At 33.9% G+C, this 26606-nt stretch overlaps 1 long non-coding RNA gene across 1 annotated transcript; it reads right to left on the reverse strand.

Annotated features, from left to right (window-relative positions):
- Positions 1-1392: 1392 nt before the first annotated feature.
- Positions 1393-26606, reverse strand: LOC111473690. The gene is made up of 3 exons (XR_002715748.1): positions 26561-26606; positions 8222-8237; positions 1393-1435 (listed from the first exon to the last, which is right to left on the reverse strand). It is a non-coding gene; the product is annotated as an uncharacterized LOC111473690 (long non-coding RNA).

The raw sequence follows: 26606 nt of genomic DNA on the forward strand, positions 1-26606 counted from the left end.
GCCTAGACCCGTGACTGCACCCCGACAACCCAAGATCGTCTGCACTCTCATCGCCTCCTGATTGTGCTACATGTCAACTTTTGGCGCAAAAAGCTCTTGGCTCCAGCAACTCAATTAGCTCCGTGGTGGCTTATTCGGCATGGAAAACCTATTTCTGACCTGTTCGGCACCGCTCTGACCCTCTCGAACTTAATTTTGACCCCGTTTAAGGTAAAATAGATCATTTTAAGCCGTATTTCACAAATAGTTGAAAATTAGTTATGTTTGTGAAATACTAACAAAGGTGTCAGATGATCCAATGGGAACTAACCACCAACGAAAGTGTAGGACGTATACGAGGAGTTAAGAGCTTACATTTATATTTTAGAAGCTTACGTATACGAGGAGGTAGGACGTACACTAACCTATTTGTGAACGTTTGCAAGGACTCTAGAAGAACCTCTAGCTATGCAAAATCCAACATTGTTGGCGCTTATCATCACCTCTCTACACCTCGGGTTTCTAATGTGGTACTCTAAATCTCAAGGGTAGTTAAAAATATTTAGTTAGGGGCCTTGGCTTCCAGAATCAATCAATCAAGACTTCCAAGTCCATAAGAGTCTAGGGTTAAAGGGTCTCTCCCTCTAAGCATCGCTCACGACACCATTGACTGTCACATCAGAAGGGTCCCCTAACTAAACTCAACTCAATCCCTACAAGAGTTCACCCTAGGCATATCTCAACATTACAACTTATCAATCATATCTTAAGTTCACACAATCATTCAACATATGTTTATGTATGATTAACAACACATACAGCCATACAAGCTCAACAGGGAAATATCATCCATCAACACCCGGAGCGCATATACACAAATCCTCCAGTCCACCCACATAGTATGAACAAATAAAAGTAGTAGAAAGATAGTCCAGTAAGCATACAAACATCGAGTACTAAATCTCATAAAGGCCGCAAGTCCAACGAATATAAATTTAACTTTTTAAGTACAGAGGATCTTTAGATCTAGCCACCTAGAGATAATTTGCTCTAGCATGCATGCAAAACCAAGCGTACCCACAAGTATTACTTCATAAATTTGTCCGTGTGGTTACTTACGGGAATGAATCGTGCCCTTCGAAGCTTATTTTTTTGGCTAATTAAGAGCTCCAAAACTCTTGAAAGTTCGTTGATAGGTCCTAAATAAAGTTAGACTTAGATCAAATTAAAAATCGGGAATTACAAATAAACAAAAAAAAAGGAAAAGGAAAGAAAAGTAAGGTAAAAGATAAAAATACCATTTTATTAAAACAAAAGAGAGAGAAAGTTTTGTTTCAAATTATTACAAAAAGAATTACAAATATAAAATGAAATACAAAAGACTCTAAAAGACCGACAACGGACTGACGCTCTGGAACGACAACCCTCTGTGACAGTGCAGCTCTCTAACACCTCCCTGTTGGGTTTTATATCCTAAAACTCATAGTTTGTAAACAAAAACATATTCTATTTTCAATAAAGTTATTATTGATGTTTATTCAGTAAAGATCGTTATTGAATAAAGTGAATTTTATGATCATTCATCTAAATCCAATAAACTAAGAATACTCTGGATATATTATGATTACTTGAACTATATGTAAAGACATAAGAGTGTTTCAAGTTCAAGTATATAGTCAAAATAACCTATAGTACATGGATAAGGCTGAGTACCTTATCCTAGGGACACTATAAATGTGACCCACTTTTATATATGATATAAACAATGTGATCACTAAATTTTACATGTGGAGACATGTGAGTGGGGGCGTCCTATGCAATGAGTATTGCATAAGATAGAACCATGAAAAAAATCACTCTCACTTTATAATGTCGTTTACTGTTGAGACTGATTTTTTCATTCGATGACCTATATAACTCGATCATTATCCTGAGTTAACTATGAACTCCTGTTTATTTGGAATTATCCTTAGATTTTTATGGGTGAGAGTGACTCGAGTTCGCCGACTCAATGAGCCTTCCATTTCAAGGGTAAGACTGAGTGAATAGCTGGGGACATGGGGTGTAAGATGGAATTCACTCATACCCGCTTTTAGGGATAGTAGAGAGGTTGTTCCCTTAAGTACTTACTCCAAGTCTTGAACAAGGGGCCCCACCCTCTCATTGGCCCGAGAGGGATTCGGTTTGGTGGTTGGACCACAAACCAATTATTCATTAGAGGATTAGTGAGACTTAAGGAACAAGAAGTAACTAGAGGGATAAAATGGTAAATTGACCAATCTCTAGTTACGAACAACCTGTGAAGGATCGACTTACTAATCGTGGTTATATCAAATGGGCAGAAATATATCTATAATGAGGGGAGTGCAACTACTAGGCTATAGTGGAGTGTCCTAGTAGTTGACAAATGTTGGTTAACAAGGTTAATGAGTTTAGCCCGTTAATCTCGGATCTTTGGAGCCCATAATCTATAGGTCCATTAGGTCCCTCTGTTAGCTCATATTGGACTAAACCATAGAACAATGTGACGAGTGAGTTCGAAGTGATCGAATTCAAATTAGGGAATATGCGCTACATATATATGATATATTTAACCGTATTTTTGTTTTAATTAATGAATTAAACAAAAAGAGAGAATCAGAGATATTTAAATAAGATTTAAATAGTTTAATTACGAATAGGAATTCATAATCAATATGTTTTGGTATTTATTGGGATTGACATTTTATTTAATGTTAAATATTAATTAAATTGTTAAGTAATCATTTAATATTATTTTAATTTGAAATTAATTATTCAAATTAATTATTGAATTAAAATGAAGAAAGTCAAAATGTTGACTTCATTTAATGGAAAAATCCATGTTTGAATTAGTGGAATTTTGAGGTGTCAAAATTTTGTTAACTCAAGCATGCATGCTTGCCACATAATCCCAAACATTTGAGTGAAATTTTGAGTGTCAAAATTTGGTGATCTCAAATTTGCATTAACATGCAAATATAACTTTATAAATAGAGTGATCAAGGTACATGGAAGGTCTCCCTTGGAAAAACCTTGAGAAAAATTCTCACACTCTCTTCATATATACTAAATCCCTCCCAAGTTAGTCACTCACCGGATTCCACAATTCTGTTCTAAGGCCGGAGAATAGTGGAGAAGATGCTAATGTTGGTTCGAAACAGGTTCGTGGGGAAAAAAGAATTTGAACTACAAAAGGTTAGTACTTAAACACCTTGAGTTTTAATACTTATGAACATGCTAGTTATTTACTATAATTGATGTTCTAAGAGTGCCTAAGATCCAAATTGCTTCCGCATGTGTTATATTAACTCCATCAATTGGTATCAAAGCAAGTTTTAGGCACTTTATTTGCATTAATTTGAGCATGGTGGGTACTATTTCATGAATGAAATTTTGTGGTTAAAGTGGATGTTTTTGGTTTTGGCATTATTTTTTTTATGCTTCCATTTGATACAATTATTGTAACAAGCCTAATGTGTGTGGGCTTTAATGAGTGAAGAATGGTTGTAATTTTTATGGAGTCATTAGAGTCCATTTTAGATTGTAATTGATCAAAAATGGAAGAAATAGCAAGTTGAACCGAAGAAGAAGTTGGAAGAGGAGGTTCGGGTGTTTTTTCTGCCGTTGAGGTCCGGTTCAACGTTTTTAAGGGTTGGTTCGCCCAGTTTGTGATCCTCGGGAGCGATTCAAGTTATTTTTAATTATTAATGTAATAATTTAGTTAATTGCTTGCCAATCCACTTTAGTGTGTGTAATTAAATATGCATTATTAATGTATGTTTTAATTAAATAGAAAATGTATATGCATAAAGTATGTCATATAGATTTAAAATCCCACCATAGACTAAGCATGTTTCATGCATTCCAAGTATGTTATAAGTGTTATAATGTATAGTATGCATGTTTATGGTTCCATGAGTGATAGATATAAATTGTTATATTATTGCATGAAATGGATGATTATATAATTGTTATATAAAGCATGTTAGATGGATGTTAGAGGTTATTTTCAACGTCATAAAACGAGATAGATGTTAAAATCTATAATAAAGATAAGTGCATGCTCACTTAGGGTTAAGAACCAAGCACGATCAATTTCAATAGTTAAAATAGGCCGATGTCTTGTAAAATTGCGGTTACAAGAAAGCTCACCTGGCTCAAGCTTGTCTAAGGCTGGAGGTACTTAAGTTGACGGTTTACGGAACACTTACTACTTGAAGATCGAACAAATACTTGAGCTTAGTTAGCCTAGTTTTATGAGCATGCTTGAGTGATGTAAATTTTAGAAAAATCACCTAGGCTTAAGTTATATTTAATTAGCCAGAATATACCTAAGTAATGAGTGTACCCAACCGTCTAAAATACTTAGTGGGAGGAAAAAGGAATTTGAGATACATCGTTTTCTTTTTACACTCTATAAAAAATTCACACCGTGAGATTCATGCTCGGCCTTGTGTTGCCCTGAGAACGTCCTCCATTCGGAAGGTATTTGCATGAGTTAATAATAAGGTGAATCGAGAAAGTATTTATAGTAAGTGAGAGAAGGAAGTATATCAACACGTCTTCTGGTTTCCACCACTAGGTTGCACCGTGAGATTCCCATGTTTCGCCTGCATGTTGTCCTAGAGCAACTACCATTCGGAGGGTCGTAACATGGGAGTCGAAACAACGCAAACTCCAGAAATGGATAGGATTTCTTAAGTCCATTCCCAACTTTGACTTTTTCATTCGATAGCATTGTTGGGACCGATCTCTGAGGTCTGAAAATGGCGGGTCACACTTATGAAGAATTACTAAGAGTTTACCAAAATAGCGATAATAGGAACAAAAGTTATTCTGGGATTAGTGTTTCAGTCAAGAATGTCTTGGTTTAGTGAAGGAGTGATTGACTGCCCCTTGATAACAGTTGCTCTAACTCACTAAAGTATCGTTGCAAATTAATAATTTTTGGGTACATTCTTACATTTGCTAAACCTGATTGGATTAAACACGATTAAGTCAAATCAATAATAGAATTTTCTTTATATCACAGCATGACAAACTCAATAGTACAATTACTCGCTTTTGAGAAATTAAACGGCGACAATTACGCTACTTGGAAATCAAACCTAAACACAATACTTGTAATTTATGATTTAAGGTTTGTTTTAACTGAGGAATTTCCTTCAAACCCCAGGTCAAATGCAAACCGAACAGTTCGGGATGCATATGACAGATGAACAAAGGCAAATGACAAAGCCCGAGTGTACATTTTAGCTAGCATATATGATGTTTTGGCTAAGAAACACGATGTCATGGGTACTACTAAAGAGATTATGGAATTTCTGAAAGGGATGTTTGGACAACCATCCTTCTCCCTTAGATATGACGTCATAAAATACATTTACAACTGCAGTATGAAGGAAGGGACCTCTGTTAGAGAACATGTCCTGGACATGATAGTCCATTTCAATGTGGCAGAAGAAAATGAAGTTGTCATTGATGGGAAGAGTCAAGCCAGTCTCACACAAATGTGATAATGAACAAGATAGAATATAACTTGACTGCTCTTCTCAATGAGCTATAGACTTATTAGTCCCTCTTAACGAACAAGGGACAAAAAGGAGAAGCAAATGTTGCTATCTCTAAGAAATTACTACGAGGATCGTCCTTCAAAAATAAGTCTGGACCTTCAACTTCTAAAAGTGTTTTGATGAAGAAGAAGGGTAAAGGGAAAAATAAGATTCCTACTAACCGCAAACACAAGGTTCAAAAAGAAGATAAAGGAAAATGTTTCCATTGCAATGAAAATGAGCACTGGAAGAGAAATTGCCCAAAATACCTTGTAGAGAAGAAAGCAGAAAAGATACAACAAAGTAAATATGATTTACTCGTTGTAGAAATATGTTTAGTAGAGTATGATAACTCAACTTGGGCACTAGATTCAAGGGCCACTAATCATATTTGTTCTCTTTTCCAAGAAACTAGCTCCTAAAGAATGCTTGTGGACGGCGAGATAACACTCAGGGTTGGAACAGAAGAGATTGTCTCAGCAAGATCGGTAGAAAATTTAAAATTATTTTTTGGAGATAAATTAATTATATTAGATAATGTACTTTTTGTTCCTGGAATGAAAAGAAATCTAATATCTATCTCTTGTTTATTAGAACAATGGTATAAAGTATCTTTTGAAATCAATGAAGTGTTCATTTGCAAAAGAGGTATTCATATTTGTTCTGCAAAACTAGAAAACAACTTATATATGTTAAAACCGAGCGAAACAAAAGCTATTTTAAATACCGAGGTGTTTTTTAAAACAGCTGAAACTCAAAATAAACGATAAAATATTCCTCCTAATACCTATCTTTGGCACTTAAGACTAGGCCACATTAATCTCAATAGGCTTGAGAGATTGGTTAAAAGAGAACTTCTAAATGAGTTAGAAGACAACTCTTTACCTCCATGTGAGTCTTGTCTTAAGGGTAAAATGACTAAACGACCGTTTTCCGAAAAAGGTTATAGAGCTAAAGAAACCTTAGAACTCGTGCATACAGATCTTTGTGGTCCAATGAATGTCAAAGCACGAGGAGGGTATGAATATTTCATCAGTTTTATTGATGATTATTCAAGGTAAGACTATCTTTACCTAATGCATCACAAGTCTGAAGCTTTTGAAAAATTCAGAGAGTATAAGACTGAGGTTGAGAATCTATTAGGTAAAACTATTAAAACACTTCGATCAGATCGAGGTGGAGAGTATATGGACTTAAGATTTCAGGACTATATGATAGAACATGGAATAAGGTCTCAACTCTCAGCCCTTGGTATGCCTCAACAAAATGGTGTATCACAAAGGAGAAATAAAACTCTGTTAGACATGGTTCGGTCTATGATGAGTTTCGCGCAATTACCTGATCCGTTTTGGGGATATGCAGTGGAGACTGCTACATACATTTTGAACATGTTTCCTTCTAAGAGTGTTTCAGAAACACCTTATGAGTTATGGAAAGGGCGTAAAGGTAGTTTATGTCACTTTAGGATTTGGGAATGTCCAACACATGTGTCAGCAAAACCCCAAGAAATTAGAACGTCGTTCAAAATTATGTCTATTCGTAGGATACCTCAAAGAGACGGAAGGTGGTTTGTTTTATGACCCTCAAGAAAATAGAGTGTTTGTATCAACAAACGCTACATTCTTACAGAAAGACCACGTAAGAAATCATCAACCTCACAACAAACTAGTATTAAGTGAGATTTTTAAAGAAGCTACTGATAAAACAACAAGAATTGTTGATCAAGCTGACACTTCTGATCAATCACATTCTTCTCAAGAGTTGAGAATGCCTCGACAAAGTGGGAGGGTTATAACTCAACCCGATCATTACTTGGGTATGGCAGAAACTCAAGTCATCATACCTGATGATGGCATTGAGGATCCATTGACCTATGAACAGACAATGAATGATGAAGATATAGATTAGTGGATCAAAGGCATGAATCTTGAAATGGATTCTACGTACTTCAATTCAGTCATACTGGGAACTTGTAGATCAACCAGATGGGGTACAACCTATGGGTTGCAAATTGATCTATAAGAGGAAACGAGACCAAACTGATAAGGTACAGACCTTTAAAGCTCGACTTGTAGCAAAGAGTTATACTCAAAGAGAGGGGGTGGACTATGAAGAAACCTTCTCTCCTGTTGCTATGTTTAAATCGATTAAAATACTCTTATTCATTGCCACATTTTATGATTAAGAAATTTGGCAAATGGATGTCAAGACTGCCTTTCTAAACGACAATCTTGAGGAGAGTATCTATATGGCTCAACCAGAGGGGTTTATTGAACAGGGTCACGAGCAAAAGGTTTGCAAGCTTTAAAGATCCATTTATGGGTTGAAGCAAGCATCTCGATCCTGGAATATAAGGTTTGATACTGCGATCAAATCTTATGGCTTTAAACAGAATGTTGACGAACCTTGTGTTTACAAGAAGATAGTCAACTCTACTGTAGTTTTCTTGGTGTTATACGTTGACGATATCCTACTCATTGGGAATGATGTGGGATTTCTGACTGACATTAGGCATTGGCTAGTGACACAATTCCAAATGAAAGATTAGTACTCAAACACCTTGAGTTTTAATACTTATGAACATGCTAGTTATTAACTATAATTGATGTTCTAAGAGATCCTTAAGATCTAAATTGCTTTCGCATGTGTTATATTAACTCCATCACAACCCACCTCGACCGGTATCTAAAAAAAAAAAGAGGGGAAACGGGGTGAAAAAATATACTCAATAAGCAACCTACGTGTAGGCTCTTAATCGCATCCAAGTTTAAGAGAGAACCACCAACTATGCTCTAGGCCCTAGAATCTCGGTACTCTCAGTACACAGTATGGGGTGGAAGGACTTAACCTTTGAAGTGATATTCAGTGTTTGAGGATGAGGTGCTCCCTCATAACTACATGTACCCCAAGTACAACCCATTTAGAATTAGTCACTACATGGTCAACGTCCATCCACAGGACGTACTCATCAAGCAAGCGACCTTGACCCATCCTCGTGATCAACATCTTACCATAAGACGGATCCCCATGCAGAGTAGTCGATCTATCACTAAGTAACACTTCCCTAATAGCGTCTCACCAAGCTCAACGGTGCCATACCGTAGTAGGAAGGGAAGAGTAACACCTCCTTAACTGGCGTCTCGCCTAGCACAACAGTACCACACTAGAGTAGGAAGGGAAGTGGAGTATACTCGAACGCTATACTAGCTACTATCGACTAAGGGATTATCTCTCTACACCTCGGGGTCCTAACGTAGTTCTCTATGTCTCAATGGTAGTTAAAACTATTGAGTTTAGGGCCCTGGCTTCCAGATTCTCTCAATTAAGAGTTCCAAGTCCATAACAATCTAGGGTTAAAGAGTCTCTCCCTCTAAGCGCCCCTCACGACACCACTGACCGTAACATCGGGAGGGTCCTCCATCTAAACCTAACTAAACCCCTACAAGAGTACACCCTAGGCATAACACAACACTACAGTTTATCATTCATATCATAAGTTCACACAATCATTCAACAGGAGCTTATGTATGATTAAAAATTCATACAGTCATACAAGCTAAACGGAGCATTAACATTCATCAACACCCGGATCACAGATACACAGTTTCTCTCGTTTGCCAACATAGTATGACAGATTAAAGCAGTAGTAAGATAGTCCAGCAAGCATACAAACATCAAGTGTGAAATCTCATTAGGGCAAGAAGTCCAAAAGATATATATATATTTAACTTCATAAGTACAGAGAATCATTAGATCTAGCCACCTAGGTGTAATTTTCTCTAGCATGCATGCAAAACCAAGCGCACCCTACAAGTATTACTTCCTAATTTTGTGCGATTACTTATCGGAATGGAGCGTGCCCTACGAAGCTTACATTTCGGCTAATTGGGAGCTCCAATCACATGAAAGTTTGCTGATAGGTCTTAAATCAAATTAAATTTAGATGAGTACCAAAATCGAGATGAAAAATAGTCAAATGAAAGTTAAATCGGGATAAAAGGGGTCTCACGCAATGATTCGCGCGCCCACGTGCTAGAGGGAGTCACCCACGTGCACAAACGCTCGCGTACAGACGCCCATGAGGGAGGGAAGACGCGGTGGTGCGCTTAACACGTGTCGCCGACTGAATGGTTCATACGACTTTGATGGTGTGGGTTCAATCCTTGAAGCACGCGGCGGACGCTGGCAAGGCATCGGGTTGGGAGGCCGGGTCGTTCGCGAGTTCTCGTGTCTGGAGTGAGTATCAGTCTTCTAATCCTACCCGACGTAGTATTTTCCTAATCTTTTATAAATCAATGCACCCGTGACACGTGTCCTCATTTCCGGCGACGCGCAGACCTCTCCCTGCCTGACATGCGTCCCTCTGCCGTTCGTCTTCTTCCTCTCAACTCTGCGATTTTACCATTTTCTTTGCATTTTTCTATTTCTTTCACAAAATTTGTAGAGTTTATATTTGTCTACAAGTAGGTATTTTTCTTGTAATTTATTTCTAATCATGGTGATAATTAGCCCAGTCCAAAGTTATCAAGAAACATCAATACGTACATTCTTTGACGAACTCCAGAACTACTATTTTCAATCTTAATCGATCAGGACTTCCTTCACGGATTATGAGCCAAATCCTCTCTAGATTAATATGCTCAAATTTCAAAATTTAATGCTCAATATTTCTCACAGATCTGAGGAAAATCTGAAAACACGATTCAAGAACTTACATATGGATTTTCTTCGTTCCTTGACAGTTTTGGACGATTCAATGGTGTAGAATGCTTTCTATAGGTTCTGTGAAGGATTTTTTAAGAGATCTCGACTGGAATCGAACTCCTTGTGGCTATTTTTCTAATTTTTGAAAAGATCTCGACTGGGGTTGACCTTGACCATTTTTCTAATTTTCCACCATTTTTTTTTTTATATTTTTCTATTTCTAAAATTTTTTCTCTTTCTACCCCATCTCAAAATTCTGTCCCTAAATGAAATCCGGAAATTTAACTTAGAAAAAAAATTAGGTTTTCGGTTTATTGAGATATAATATTTAGAGTATATATTATTTATAAAATATATCTTAAATATTATATCTTAATATTCTTTATTGATGATTTGATTTACCGTATATTTTATTTTATTTTCAGTATTTAATTATTTTATATTTTCCTCATTTGTTGCTAGCTTGTATCCTATTTAAAAAATATCAATATCAATGAGAAGACACATCTTTTCAATCGGAGATCGGGTGTTACAATTTATGTCCATGATTATTAAATTATATAATGTTAATCTTCATAGGCAGGAACTTTTGAATAAAAGGTAAACAAACCTTATTATAAAAGTTAGAATAAATTATACTTTTAGTGTTTGGTTTCATTTTCTTTTTAAAAGAATAACAATATCTCTTTTATGAAATTTACTATTTTTTGTTTTTTTTTCTTTTTAGCAAAATTGTCTAATAGTCAGTCACAGTAGGTATTGAATTGAGGAGAGATATTTGGGGGAGGAGTCTCCATGAATATTACCCTTGATTTCTAAAACAACAAAAGTATAATCTTCTAAAATTTTAAATAAAAATTGAGATTTACCTTCCATATAAGGTAAATCTCAATTTTTATCTAAAGAATTATGTATAAACTCTATTTTGATATAATTTAAACACCCATATAAGGCTGGACAAATTTAGATAAAAATCCTCCCATTTAGATACCCAATATTCTAGGAGATGGTTAATTAATTTTGATGGAGAATATGAGGTTAAAATTCTAGTATATCACATTGAATGCTTAGAAAATGCATGCTAAATAGATGTTATCTATTAAACGTGTAACGACATGTAATTTTCTACTTAATTTAAGGTCGTCGCTGTATACATACCATGATCATTGAATGCAGAAATAATTCATTTGAACTTTCATAAACCGTCACGTTCATCTTAAAACACAGCCATTGACTTATGTGGTTTGAAAACACCTTTAAAAGATACACAACAAAAGACTAAACAAAATAAATAAATTTTTAAATTAAAGACATCCTATTCTAGCCTAAGTCTAAGAAAATTAATACGATTACCCTATGCATGTTCCATGGTCTCAAGTTGCGATGTCTCGTCAGTCGTACATGAATGTCTTGCCTTAACCTGAAAAATAAGTGACTTAAGTATTTAAATAAATAATTAGTAAGTCACCCCACTATTGGGGCTTTAAATGCAAGAACATGCGAATGTAATGACCTCTCTTTTCAGTCTATTTTCCTTCGGTACTATCCTAACGAGTAACTTAGACGTGTACCACATACTCTACACACAGCCCATACGTGCGAGCATGGACTCACCAGTCAGTTCGCACACGGCTGGGCCACTTTCCTTGTCGTGCGAGCATACTCTAGGATCTACTTAAACTGGACACCGTTAGAACTAGTAACCAGCACGACAAAATTAGGTTAAACATAATGTTTGTTTTCCTGCCTAACAGTCGTAGCATTATGATAAACATAATGAATGTTTTTCTGCTTGGTAATCGTAGCATTATGATAACCATAATGATTGTTTTTCTGCCTCGTAACGTACACGTCTGTACTATCATGAAGGGTAAGGGGTATCCCCAATGCATGAACACACAATAAGAAATGAGGTCCCAACATTTTTCTATTTTTATTATCATTTAATACAACCCGGCTAGCATTCCGTACATATCATATCATTTCTCATATCATTTCACATATCTTTTATGCATATGTCGAAATTGTATTTCATGCTAGTTCGTCGTTTTGCATGTCAATCACATCATATCATTCAAATTACATAAATATATTATATCATAGCATTCCATGCTTCCAGATATAACAATTTTCATCATTTACATATCATACCATAACATATTGCATCACAATATATCATATCATAAACATGTCAATTATCACATATCTCGTACCATAACATATTTCATATCATTTTCATATCAAATCACAAAATATATGTATATGTATATATATATATATCCGTCATTCATATGTCATATCATAATCATATCATATCTTAAACATTTTCTTGTCATATCGCTTCCTAACTTATCAATAGCCTTAACATTCTTATATCTATCATAATCATATCGTTACATGAATGTACCTTAGTCATATCCTTACAGGAACGTATCCTAACGCTATCGTTCTATCAATCTATCATAACCCTTACTTTTAGAGTCATCCTAACACTATCGTTTTATCGTTCAATGCTTAATTTTAAAGCATATTGCTTTCTAAGTATTCTTAAATCAATTTTTTGAAACTCGGAATTTCTATACTTTTGTTGATTGGAAAACTACTTTAAAATTCATTTTGCTTTCCATCTATCATTTTTCTCATTCGATTTGGTGGAAAGTAAATGAATTTAAATAAATAATTTTATCAAAAGTTGTTCAGTATATTTTTATCGTGTTTACAATAGCTTCTGGATCAACTTTTAGTATTCGTGAGAGAATTCTTAATTAATTTAGGAGTTCTTTTAACACATAAGACTATTTCTTAAAACTAATCATTTTTATTGTTTTTTTATTTTGATGGTCTTTCATTTCCTTAGGATCTCTATTTAGTTGTATTTAGTTCTATAATAACCTTGAATTATGTTAAGATGTTACAATTTTCTCTTGTTATTGTTGATAATTTTTTTTGTTTAATTATTATAGATTGATTTGTGTTTGTTGAACTTTTAATATTTTTTTACCTAAAATTCTATGGAATAATTATGAAATGTGGATAAATAAATTTTAAATTTTTTTTTTTAGAGTTGACAACCCGACAACCCAACCCGAAAATTTTCGGGTTGGGTGGGTTGGTTTGAAAATTTTCGGGTGGGGTTGGGTTATCAATCCAACCAACCCGAACTTTTGGTTGGTCAAAAAAATCTCTCAACCCAACCCAACCCAACTCAGACCATGTACATCCCTAATTTTTATCTCGGTTATTTCCTTCTTTATAGTTAGTTTTAGTCAATTTCTTTTAATGAATTATTACTTCCTCTTTAAAAATGGCTATGACATTTCCTAAAATGTAACTAAATCTAAACATTTTTGTTTTTGTTTTTTTTTTTTATCTGTTTGTTTTTACAGGAATGACATTCTTATTTTAGATCTTAGGAAAGGAGTAGTGAGAGATCAAAGGAGAGAGGTGGGAAATAAGTTATCTGTTTGTTTCTATGCAGGAATGACATTCAGAGAGAAGGATGGGTTACTTTTTTTTTAATTATTATTATTATTAATTTATTAGGCTATAGGTTCTGTGAAGAATTTTAATTATGGTCATTTTTCTGATTTGTGAAGAGATCTAGATGAGTTTGACAATTTTTTCTTTTTATATTTGTGTGGGTTTCACAGATATTTCTAAGCATTTTTCTCTTCTACCTCTTCTCAAAATTCGGTCTCTAAGATCCTCAATAAAATCTTGGATCTTCAACTTAAAGCGAAAAAATTAGGTTTTCAGTTTCTCGTCGGAGATCGGGTGTTACAATTTATGTCGATGATTGTTAAATTATATAATGTTAATGAATGATGTAGAAATTAAAATTATATCTTCCTCGTTAAGGTAGCTTTTGAATAAAAGGTAAAGAAATCTTATTATAAAAGTTTTAGATTAAAAAGATTCTACGACTAAATTATTCTTTTCACGCCCATTATTAGAGTCTCTTGTCATATGGGTGGATCATCTCATAAGATAGAAGATAGAACATTAGAGACCTCATTGTAATACATCTTTATAGACAATAATTAAACTCGCTACTACCACGAGGACTCATAATAAATTTAAAGGAGGGCTTTCAGGAGATGTTGCAGGATTTGGGCCAGTTGGGACACACCTCTTCGTGCCTAGACCCAATGAAGACGTTTCGGGAGACGTTACTGGATTTGCTCTAGTTGGAACAAATCTTTTGGTGCCTAAACTTGAGGGAGGGTTTTCAAGAGATGTTGCTGGATTTGGACCAGTTGGTACACGCCTCTTAGTGCCTAGACCCAATGGTGGCGTTTCGGGAGATGTTGCTGGATTTGGTCCAGTTGGGACACGCCTTTTGGTGCCTAAACTTGAGGGAGGGCTTTCAGGAGACGTTGCTGGATTTGGGCCCGTTGGTACACGTCTCTTAGTTCCTAGAACCAATGGAGGCATTTCGGGAGATGTTGCTGGATTTGGTCCAGTAGGGACACGTCTTTTGGTGCCTAAATCTGAGGGAGGGCTTTCAGGAGATGTTGTTGGATTTGGGCCAGTTGGTACACGCCTCTTGGTGCTTAGACCCAATGGTGGCATTTCGGGAGATGTTGCTGGATTTGGTCCAGTTGGGACACGCCTTTTGGTGCCTAAACTTGAGGGAGGGATTTCAGGAGATGTTACTTGATTTGGGCCAGTTGGGACACGCCTCTTTGTGCCTAGACCCAATGGAGGCGTTTTGGGAGATGTTGCTGGATTTGGTCCAGTTGGGACACGCCTTTTGGTGCCTAAACTTGAAGGAGGGCTTTCAGGAGACGTTGCTGGATTTGGGCCTGTTGGTACACGCCTCTTAGTTCCTAGACCCAATGGAGGTGTTTCGGGAGATGTTGCTGGATTTGGTCCAGTTGGGACACGCCTTTTGGTGCCTAAACTTGAGGGAGGGCTTTTAGGAGATGTTGCTCGATTTGGTTCTGTTGGTACACGTCTTTTGAGACCCAAAGAAAGCACATTGTCACTCTCATTCCACTTTGCCTCGAGACCATTGAGATTGGACAAAATAGCAACTAGACAAATCAACAAGAAGGCATAAACTATATTGACATCTTTAAGCAAACCCATTTTTTCCTCACACAAGTATTATAACTATGAAATCACAACTTTATATAATCTCGAACAACTAATTTAGAAATTTAGTAATAGCTGTTGTGTAAAATATATTTCCATCTTTAAACAATTTACTGTTTATAATGATTGGAAACTAATTATGTCTGGTAAGAAATACATCTAATCATTTCTATCTATTTTATTTAAGGAAAATTTCACCCAACTTTAATATTAATTCTAGAATGAAAATATTTTCATCTAATTTAGAATCTTGTTAAAAATATTTCCATATAATTTTAAATCTGAAAGTGCAATGTTACCTTTGAGTCACTATTTGTGCTTTAGGAATCCTCCCAGATCAAGTTTTGACAAATTTAGATACTCAATTATATAATTTAAAGTTCGATTGTGTTCTTTGAAATCCAAGTCAATCTATGTGAGCTCATTACAAAAGTTTGTCCTTTGAAATCCAAGTCAACCTATGTAAACTTATGGCGTTAGTTTCAAATTCATACTTCTGTAACATTATTGCTCTTATTTACAAGGGTCCATGTGTTAGATTTTATGTGAAAATTAGAGTTTTTGTAGAAGTAAAGTTTTGGAATATTATTTATATATCTATATCATTCCATTAACTATTTATTATTTAGATAGAATTGTTTTAACATGCATGATAGTTTCTTGTCTTTTGTAATTTTATTTTGTTTTATTCTTTAATTCTATTGCCTAAATGTTGCAACAAAATTTGGAAAAATATAGAATTGTTGAAGATACATAATTGGTGTGATTTCTAAGAACAGAATTAAAATAAAAGATGAGAAAAATTTTAATTTTATTCCCATTGCCTAATTTTGTTAGAGAAGATACGTACAAGAAATTAGGGAAGATACATAATTGCAATAAAATTAGGAAAGATCTAGGCTATAATTTCAAGGAGAAGATCTAAGTGCTCACCTTTCCTTTAAAAATAGAATTAAAATAAAATAAAATAAAAATTTTAATTCTATTCCCATATTAATATTGGTCTATTTTTGTTACTCGTTTTCTATTTTCTTTCTCTAGCCTATGTTTCGAAATCTTCTTCTCTTTCCTCATTTATATATTTATTTTCTTCCTTGAACTCAAAATCCTAAAATTTGATAATTTGAATTAATAAAAAATAAATTAACTACCCACCATTAATTATCTAAAATTTACTAATATAATAATTGTTAAAACTATTATTTATTTATATAAAATTCGAATAGTTTTTCATACGCACCAAATAAATAAATAAATAAATAATTGAGAAATGTAGTAATAGCTGTCAGTAAATATATTTCCATCTTTAATCAATTTACTATTTTGGATGAGTTTTTTACTATTTTGGATGAGTTTTCCTAATCTATTGGTAACCAATAATTTTGGAAACTAATTAGGCCGGATAAGAAATATATCTAATCATTTCCATCTATTTTATTTTAGAAAAACTCCCATCTAATGTAGAATATTGTTAAAAATATTTCTATATAATTTTACATCTAAAAGTGCAATGTTACCTATTTTTTGAGTCACCATTTGTGCTTTAGGAATCCAGCTGGTTAATTAACACACGTTCCATATTTTTCAAATTGATTTAAACGTGACTAATATTTAATAAGTTTGATGGGTAAAATTCTTGTATATCACATCGCTTAGAGAATGCAAGCTAAATAAATGTTGTATATTAAAACAATTTTAAATTATGCAATTTTATAAAAGATGGTTAAAATTCCTTATCTATGTATTTATTTCTTATCTCTACATTCGGCATTGTGGCCAATTTTAATCGATTATTTGGTTAGGATCTGATAATTTAATCTACATATATACCTAATTGCAATGGTGGTAGGAGAAGATCTAAGCTATAATTGTCGTGTTTTCTGAAAATAAAATTAAATAAAGAAAAGAAAAAAAATCTAATATATACCTTAGACAAAAAATCTAATATATAGCTTAACAATCTAATATTTTTTTAGATATGCTTCTATCATAAAATGTATTTCTCCCTCAAATCTTGACATTTTTTTTTTTTTTTTTTGTATATGCTTTTATCATGAAATGCCTTTCTTTCTCAAATCTTGACTTCGGTTTATTTTTTGCATAACTTGATATTCAGGTGTGAGGGGTTATTTTTGCATGACCACGACTTGGTTGACAAGAGATAGTTTGGAAAAGGGATGAGACGAGACCTTATGGAGAGAAGTGTGGGGTGAGGTTTTTTTAAACTATTCTTTTTTTTTTCTTCATTTATTTGGGACTTATATTAGTTGGGACTTATATCTCAATAATATCTCATAAATTGAATGTGCTGTCATATTAAAAAATATTCTAACTTTTTTACTCCTTAATTTTTTTTTTTTTTTTTTTTTTTTTTTTTTTTTTTTTTTTTTTTTTTTTTTNTGTCCATAATTGTTAAATTATAAATGTTAAATAATGAGGTAGAATTAAAATTATATGCTCATAGGTAATGGAGATTTTGAATATAAGGTAAAGAAATATTATTATCAAAGTTTTAGAATAAAAAGATTTTAAGACTAAATTATTCTATTTCACGCCCATTATTAGAGTCTGTCACCCTAAAGTGGAATCATCTCATTAGGAGGCATTGTAATACATCGAGAACCTAATAAAGCTTGCTATTGTTAGGAGGCATCATAATAAATTTAATGGTGGACTTTTAGGAGATGTTGCTCGATTTGGGCCAGTTGGAATGCGCATCTTGGTGCCTAAACCCAATTGAGGCTTTTCGTGAGATTTTGTTAGATTTGGTCCAATTGGGACACGCCTCTTGGTGCGTGAACTTGAGGGAGGGCTTTCAGGAGATGTTGCTGGTTTTGGGCTATTTGGTACACGCCTCTTAGTGCCTAGAGACAATGTAGGCGTTACGGGAGATGTTGCTAAATTTGGTCCTGCTAGGACATTTCTCTTGGTGCCTAAATTTGGGGGAGGGCTTTTAGGAGATGTTGTTGGATTTGGGTTGGTACACACCTCTTAGTGCCTAAACCCAAAAGAGGCGTTTCCCAAGATGTTGGAATCTAGTTATAATGAAACTTCATCCAACTTTAATTTGAATTCTAGAATGAAAATATTTTCATTTAATTTGAAATCTAGTTATAATGAAACTTCATCCAACTCTCCACCCTCACAACTCATTCCCTAAATATCTTTTTCTAAAACTAAATTATAATGAAACTTTTATAAAAATTATAGGTACTTTTTATAAACAAAATATTAACAATTTTTATCCCTAACTAATTATAAGAATATTTTTTTATTTTTTTTAAAAATTTAACTCCAATTTTTTTAAGAAGTTTAATGGTATTATTGAAACTTTAGATTATTTTTTTTAATTTAAATTTCTTTGTTTTTTTTCTTTTACTATTTTTAAAAAAATAAATTTAGTATTTACTATTTGAAAATGTACATTATTCCTATAAATTTTTTGAGATTGGCGGTGGATCTTCATACCATCTTTATAATCACCAAACATCAAAAAGAAAGAACAAAAAATGAATGATTTAGTGTTATTTATGCTATTCATTTTTCCACTTTTCTCTCATCCATTTCTTGCCATTGCTGACTCATCGTCGGACTTGAACCATTCCCGTAAATCTCTTTCTACTTTCCTCTTCACTTCTCCGCCCCCTCCAGCGGCGTTCCTCTTTACCTCTCTGCCACCTCCTATGCGAAGCTTCTTTAAATCTTCACCCCCGGCAACATTTCTCTTCCCCTCTCCGCCACCCCTGGCGGCGTTTCTTTTCCCCTCTCCGCCATCTCCTACGCAAAGCTTCTTTAAATCTCCACCTCCGGCGGCATTTCTCTTCCCCTCTCCACCACCCCCGGCAGCATTTCTCTTCCCCTCTCCGCCACCACCTACGCGAAACTTCATTAAATCTCCACCTCCGGCGGCATTTCTCTTCCCCTCTCCGCCCCCTCCGCTGCAGCCAATGGAGTGATATGAAGACTGTACACAAGATCAACCATGCTAGAGAAGATAAGCTATTGACGAGAAAGATGTTCTCAATAAGAGATGAACATTTTTAATTCAAGCCCTTTAATAATGTAACTGGAAATCTTATGATCACTCCTTTTATTTTAATAATAAGTTTATCATTATATAAATACAACTTTATTTCACGTTTAAAAAATTAATTTATTGAACGTCCAGAGAACTTCTGTAATAATATTTGGATGAAAAACTATTATAGTTTTAAAATTACAACAATTTTGATTTATTATTATTATTATTATTATTATATTTTTTTTTACGATCAAATTAAATGTTAAAAAAATAAAAGGAGAATTTTAAGTTCAAAGTTCATTTTAATTTTATTTTATTGCAACACCTCCTCCAACAACATAATGATCACTTATTGACTATAAAAAGAAAATGAAAAATAGTAAGATTTACTTTGAGAGAGAAAAAGGAAAACAAGACTTTATACAGGTTTAATGGAGAGAGAGAGAAAAAGCTTTTAGATCTTCTATCTCTTTTACTCTTTTTCAATTATTTAGATTTTTAACATCTTTTTAGAAAATCATGATCAACATCGTTAAAATGGTAAAAATAAAAGAATCTGTTAAAATTGGCTAAAGATAATTGCAAAGACCATTAAAAACGGAGAAAAAAATGAAAAAAAAATCATTAAAATTGTTGAAAGATAATTACAAAAAGAATTTAAAGCAAACAGAATAAAAAATGGACGTCTTTTATTGTTGGATTAAAATTGGATAAAGATAATTGTTAATAAAATTAAAAGAAAAAGAAGGGGAATAGAATTGTCATTTTTGATGTCTACTGTCAAACACAACTTGCTCCTAAGAATAAGAATTACAAAGGATAAACCATGGAAAAATAATTGAATTTGAAATATCATATGACTAGAAAGCAGATAATACTCTAACATAAAATAAATTCATCAAATTCTTTTATATGACAGTAGCTTATATCTTCTAGAAAAATGGTTAACTCCATCTATAAACTTGTTAGATGAAAGTTCGAACTTGAAACTGATGTCATGAGCACAGGTTAACTTGGATTTCAAAAGACAGAATCAAACTTTCATTAACGATAAATTCATGACAACAACTGAAGCTAGTCAGGTAAGTGGTCTTTCTATCGGCTCGGTCGGAAGGCTTGTTTTATGTATGACGACACGTGTCCAGTGGCCCTTGCACGTGTCATTTATGTTTTATGTTATATGATGATGTGATGACGTTAAATGATGATGTGTTGATGTTATATGATGATGTGATGATGTACATGATGTTGACATGATGTTGACATAATAACGATGATGCATAATAATAAGATGATGGGACGTATGATGATGAGACGTATGATGATGAAATGACTTAATATGACAATCTTTCATATTAAGATGTTGTGCATGTATTAAATGCCACAATGCATTATGATGACAAGTTTTCAAAGATACAGCCCTAGTTAATGTTAATGATGATGAATATATGAATGCCAATGCATGCATGTTACTTAGAATAATAAGTGAATGGTATATAGTGTTGTGTCTTAAAGATGATTTAAAAATGAAAACTGTGGGGATCTCGTGCATTTTGTGTGTTCATATATATCGGGATAGTTCTCCACTAATGATGATGAGCGGGGATGCGCACAGTATGATGATGAAGGTGTTCATGGGGAGCAATTGGCAATCAACGCTTGATTAATAATTGTCAATTGGCTGATGTGAGAAGCAATCCAGAAAAGAAGACTTGAGGAGTACTTGAAGTTGATTCTTTATCCTCTATCAATGCTTAATTAGCTTCGGTGACTAATATTCTACAAAATCTAGCATTGGGAGAAGGTTCCATGACTAAAGCACCCGTCCAAGTTACTGTTGTAATGACCCAAACAGCAGCTGAATCTTGTGTATATTGTGGAGAAGAACACAGATTTCATTAACATCTAAGTAATCTAACATTAATTTTTTATGTGAAGAATCAAGCTAATCAAGGCATCTAGAAAAATAATCCCTTCTCAAAGACTATAATTCAGGGTGGAAAAACTATCAAAACGTCTCATGGAAGAGACAAGTCTTATACAATCAACAAATGTCTTCCTCCAACTAGCAGACCCATCTTTCACTCATTTAGAAGAAAAAATTGAAGATATTCTAATTCAAGTGGGCAAGTTCATATTTCCAACCGGTTTTATCATTTTGGATTATGAAGCGAACCATGACTACCAATTATCTTGGAGAGAGCATTTTTGAAAACTAGAAGAACAATTGTAGATGTCCACATGTTGAAAATGAATGATCAACAAATAGAATTTAATTTCAATGACAACATAAAATATCCAGCAGTAGTAGAGGATTGATCAACAATTTATAAATTGACAGAGAATCCAGTAGCTGATAGTTGAAAACAGCAACAAGAAGAAGACAACAATTGGAATAATTGCACTAAACAGCAAGCAGAATTGGATGAACTCGTAAGATATGTTTAATCACTAGAATTATGGGAAAGAAAAAATTCAACAATAAAGTCATTTATTGAGAACATACCGTTGAACTACGTCTTAGAAGTAGAGTTATTTGATATACAGGGGATAGATTTCACAATATTAATTCCACCCACAAAATTATTTCTTTGACAATGGATAACTGAAAAAAACAATTGAGGAAAAGGGAGCTGACAAACGGTAAAAAGGTAACAAGCTCAAGGAAACCAAGTTAGTTTTTTATTTATTTATGCACTTACATAGTTGCATTACTTTCCTTAGAATGATAGATTTTTTTTCTAGTCATTATTTTTACTCTTTCTCGTGAACAACTTGCATGCCCCAACGAAATGTAGTCAACTTTTGTATGAGAATTAATCATACTTTGATCTTGTTAATTTCAGCATATTAGGGAGGCCAATTGGTTTTAGTGCATATTAGGATGTTTATCGATGATAAATCTTATTTTTGTGTAGTGCAGGTTGCCACATAGTTTCTTGTTCATCTTCATTTGCATTTGGTCTTATTTTATTTAAAATCATGTACACCTTTTCATGCAATAATATGCAATGACACGAACAACAAAGAAGAATTTTTGGAATGGGGAGATCCAAATTCGTCCTAGAAAATTTGCTAACCCCTCCAAGAAAGAAATCCATATGGAAAAAAGAAATTGATAGAAAATAATATTGTGCATTCTCGGGTAAGCTTGAAATGAAAAGACAACAAGAGTGACAAGAGAGGGGCTGCTACACATCATAAATCAAATGTTGCAGCAGACATGCAGACATACAGCAGTAGGTAGACAGATAGCAGACTTATAGCAAAAATAGTTGGACAGATAGTAGATTGATCGCAGAAGTATTTCCAAGTTTTTTTTGGAGGAAATTTTTAAAGAATGGGTCACATCAAATTTTCACATGTGGTAGAAGAGGAAGAGAACGCTTCCTCTAACGGTGGATAACGACAAAAAAATTCTTTGAACACACCCTTTACAACCTTAATGTCTTACTTAGAAGCATGTATCCATATTTTGTGGTTATTTTTATTTTGTTGTCTGCATATAATTTTGAATGATGTCCATGCACCTTAGAGACATGAGTTTTATTAGGTAGAGTAATATATCATGCATTGTCAAATATGTAGTAGGGATCTTTTGGGCAAGAACTAGGAATCCAATGTAAAATGTTTTAGTATGATAAATAAAACAGTAAGATAAAGAGGTGTGTTTTAAAAAAAAATTATTATAACTGTGAGTTAATAAGTTCCACTTAGAAAAAGAAGTTATTAACCTACATTAATTTTAGGATAATTGTTTAGAAGTTATTGGCTTTAATAGGTTTAGGGAAATTATTAGTCTTTACTTAGTAAGATTTGTGAGTAGTTTCTTAATTTGATGATAAAGTTTAGGAGATTGGTTGTACTTTTTCCACTTTTAATACTCAATATGTATGTTATTTTCACAAGTACAAACATAATTGAAAAACATAAGAGGTTTAGGTTTCTCTATTCAAGAACTCTCTCCTCTCAAATTGTTCTTCTACTTCAGTTATTTGTTTTGAAATATTTCGATGATGTATTTCAGTTATTTGTTTTGAACATTAATTTCTTGACCGGTAGTATCTCGATCTTTAACTATCAAAGGGTTGTTAATATTAGGCATTTTTCCCGGGGGAAAAAGCTACATCTAGTACAGGACCAATGATTTGAGCGATACGTCCCAAGCTGTTTTTTTCAAGCGTGGAAACTTCAGGACCAGAAGTAGTAGGATTTGTTCTCATAAAAAAATGAAATATGTCAAAATTTTTTTGTTTCGAAAATTATTGAAATCCAAAATAAATGTTCGATGGAAAAGCAAGTTGATCGGTTAATTCAATAAAAAAATAAAATTTATATGAATTCTAGCCAATCACATCATTTATATGAATTCTAGCAAGTCACGTCAGATTAGTAATATTAGATTAAATTTTTATTAGTAGCCATAGATTAAAAATTGAATGGCCAAGAAAATTTGTGAATCTTAAACACTAAGACAAGAGAGATTTGGAAACAGAGGTCCACAAGAAATTTGGAATAAGTTAGAACACAATTAAGAGGCAAACACATAAAAGAAAAAAGAGAAGATTAAGGAATTAAAAACCACAAACTAAATACAGAGAGAAAGTAAATACAGAGAAATAACTTAAATAGGTGTATCTACTCTTTTTCATACAATAGTAACTATGGAAAATAAGATTTTTAATAAAAATATAACTATAGACATATAACATTTCAAGACTTTTAATAATCGACCCATGCAAATTAGAGAAGTAATTTTGTAGCTTTCAAACTTGAATCTGATGTCATGTGCTCACATAGGTTGACACGGATTTCAAAGGACTAAATCAAACTTTCATTAAAGATATATTTGCGACAACAACTTAAGCTAGCCAGGTAAGTGACCTTACTATCAGCATGGTTATATTTGATGTTGACATGTGCCCCGTGGTTCTGCACATGACATATATATTGATATGTGTGAATTGTTTGTGGATCAATATGCTTCTTATATGTTATAATATGTGAATTGTATAATAATAATTATGGTACGATGTGTTCAAGAATATGTTTGAGATAGGATACGAGAAGGATGCACAAAACGAAATGTAGCGATAGGAGTAAAATACGTTCATGAAGCGTTAAGGTTAGGTTACATACTGGGTGATTTGGATAAGAGAGATTGATGGAAGAATATGGTTACGTTACGGGTAGAAAGGGATAGGCTTATGATAGATTGATAGAACGATAATGTTAGGATTAATAGAACGATAGCGTTAGGTTACGTTCTTGTGATGATATGACTAAGGTACGTTCACGTAATGATATGTCTGTGATAGATATAAGAACGTTAAGGCTATGATAAGTTAGAAAACGATATGACTACGAAGTGTTTACGTTATGACTTGTTTATGATATGATACATTGTGATGCAATATGTCATGGTATGATGTGTATATGATGAAATGTTATGTTAAAATCATAGAACGTTCTGTTAGGTCTCTTAAATTGTGTGTATACAACATGATATGAATGACATGAAATTACGATAATTGGCATGAAATATAACCCCGTTAGAATTATGTATGATTTGAAAACTGAAGAATGAAAAACGATATAATATGAATGATGAATGATATCTGAAACAATATGAAAAATGATATGATATGTACATAATGCTAGTGGGGTTGTATTAAAGGATAATGAAAATGAAAAAGTATTGGGACCTCGTGCATTATGTGTGCTCATGCATTTGGGGGATACCCCTATCCAATCACGAGGGTACGAACGCATACATCTAATGGCAGGACAACTATTGTTATGCTTTGCATAGCGCTGCCGTGACAGTTACTAGTTCTAGCGGGTGTCTGACCTAAGGGGCTCCTAGAGTATCCCCACCGGTTAAGAAAAGTGGCCTAGCAGTGTGCGAACTAGCAGGTGAGTCCATACTCGTACGTATGGGCTGTGTGTAGAGTATATGGTACACATCCAAAATTACCCGTTTGGACAACACCATAGGAAGAACGGAATGAAAGATAGGTCCCATCATCTCATTACATGTGATTGTTGCATTTAACCTCAATAGTGGGGTCACTTACTGAGTATTTCTTTAAATAATCAAGCCATGTGCTACTACATTTTTCAGGCTAAGGCAAGGCATTCTTGTACGGCTGATGACGATATCACAACTCGAGACCATGACACATGCATATGATAGTAGTATTTATTTTCTTAGCTTAGGCTAAAATAGGATGTTTTTAACTGAAACTCTTATTTATTTGATTTAGTCGTTTGTTGTGTCGTTTTAAAGATGTTTTCGAAACACGCAAGTCCATGACTGTGTTTTAAGATAAAGGTTATGTTTTATGGAATTTAAATAAAGTCTTCCGCATTCAATGTTTATGGTACGTATACAGTAGCGACCTTAAATTAAGTAGAAAATTTTGAATCGTTACAGTACCACACCGAAGTAGGAAGGAAAGAGTAACATTTCCCTAACTTGCGTCACGCCTAGCTCAACAGTACCACAATGGAGTAGGAAGGGAAGTGGAGCATACTCGAACGCTATACCAGATACTGTCGGCTAAGAGATCATCTCTCTATACCTCGGGGTCCAATGTGGTTCTCTATATCTCAAGGATAGTTAAAACTATTGAGTTAAGGACCCCGACTTCTAGATTCACTCGACCAAGACTCCCAAGTCTATAACAGTCCAAGGTTAAAGGGTTTCTCCCTCTAAGCGTCACTCACGACACCATAGACCGTAACATTAGGATGGTCCCCTAACTAAACCCAACTTAATCCCTACAAGAGTTCACCCTAGGCATATCACAACACTACAACTTGTCAATCATATCATAAGTTCGTACAATTATTCAAGAGGAGTTTTTGTATGATTAACAATACATACAATCATACAAGCTCAACAGGGCGGTAACATCCATCAACACCCGGAGCACAGATAAACAAATTCTCCCGTCTGCCAACATAGTATGAACAGATAAAAGCAGTAGTAAGATAGTCCAGCAAGCATACAAACAACAAGTACAAAATCTCACTAGGGAGCAAGTCCAATAGATATATATTTTAATTCTCTAAGTACAGAGGATTATTAAATCTAGTCATTTATGGGTAATTTGTTCTAGCATGCATGCAAAACCAAGTGCACCCTACGAGTATTAATTCCTAAATCAGTATGGTTACTTACAAGTATGTCGCGTGCCTTCCCGAGCTTGATTACAGTCGTAATGGAG

Source organism: Cucurbita maxima, unplaced genomic scaffold (genome assembly GCF_002738345.1).
Source record: "Cucurbita maxima cultivar Rimu unplaced genomic scaffold, Cmax_1.0 Cma_Scf00140, whole genome shotgun sequence".
Classification (NCBI taxonomy): Eukaryota; Viridiplantae; Streptophyta; class Magnoliopsida; order Cucurbitales; family Cucurbitaceae; genus Cucurbita; species Cucurbita maxima.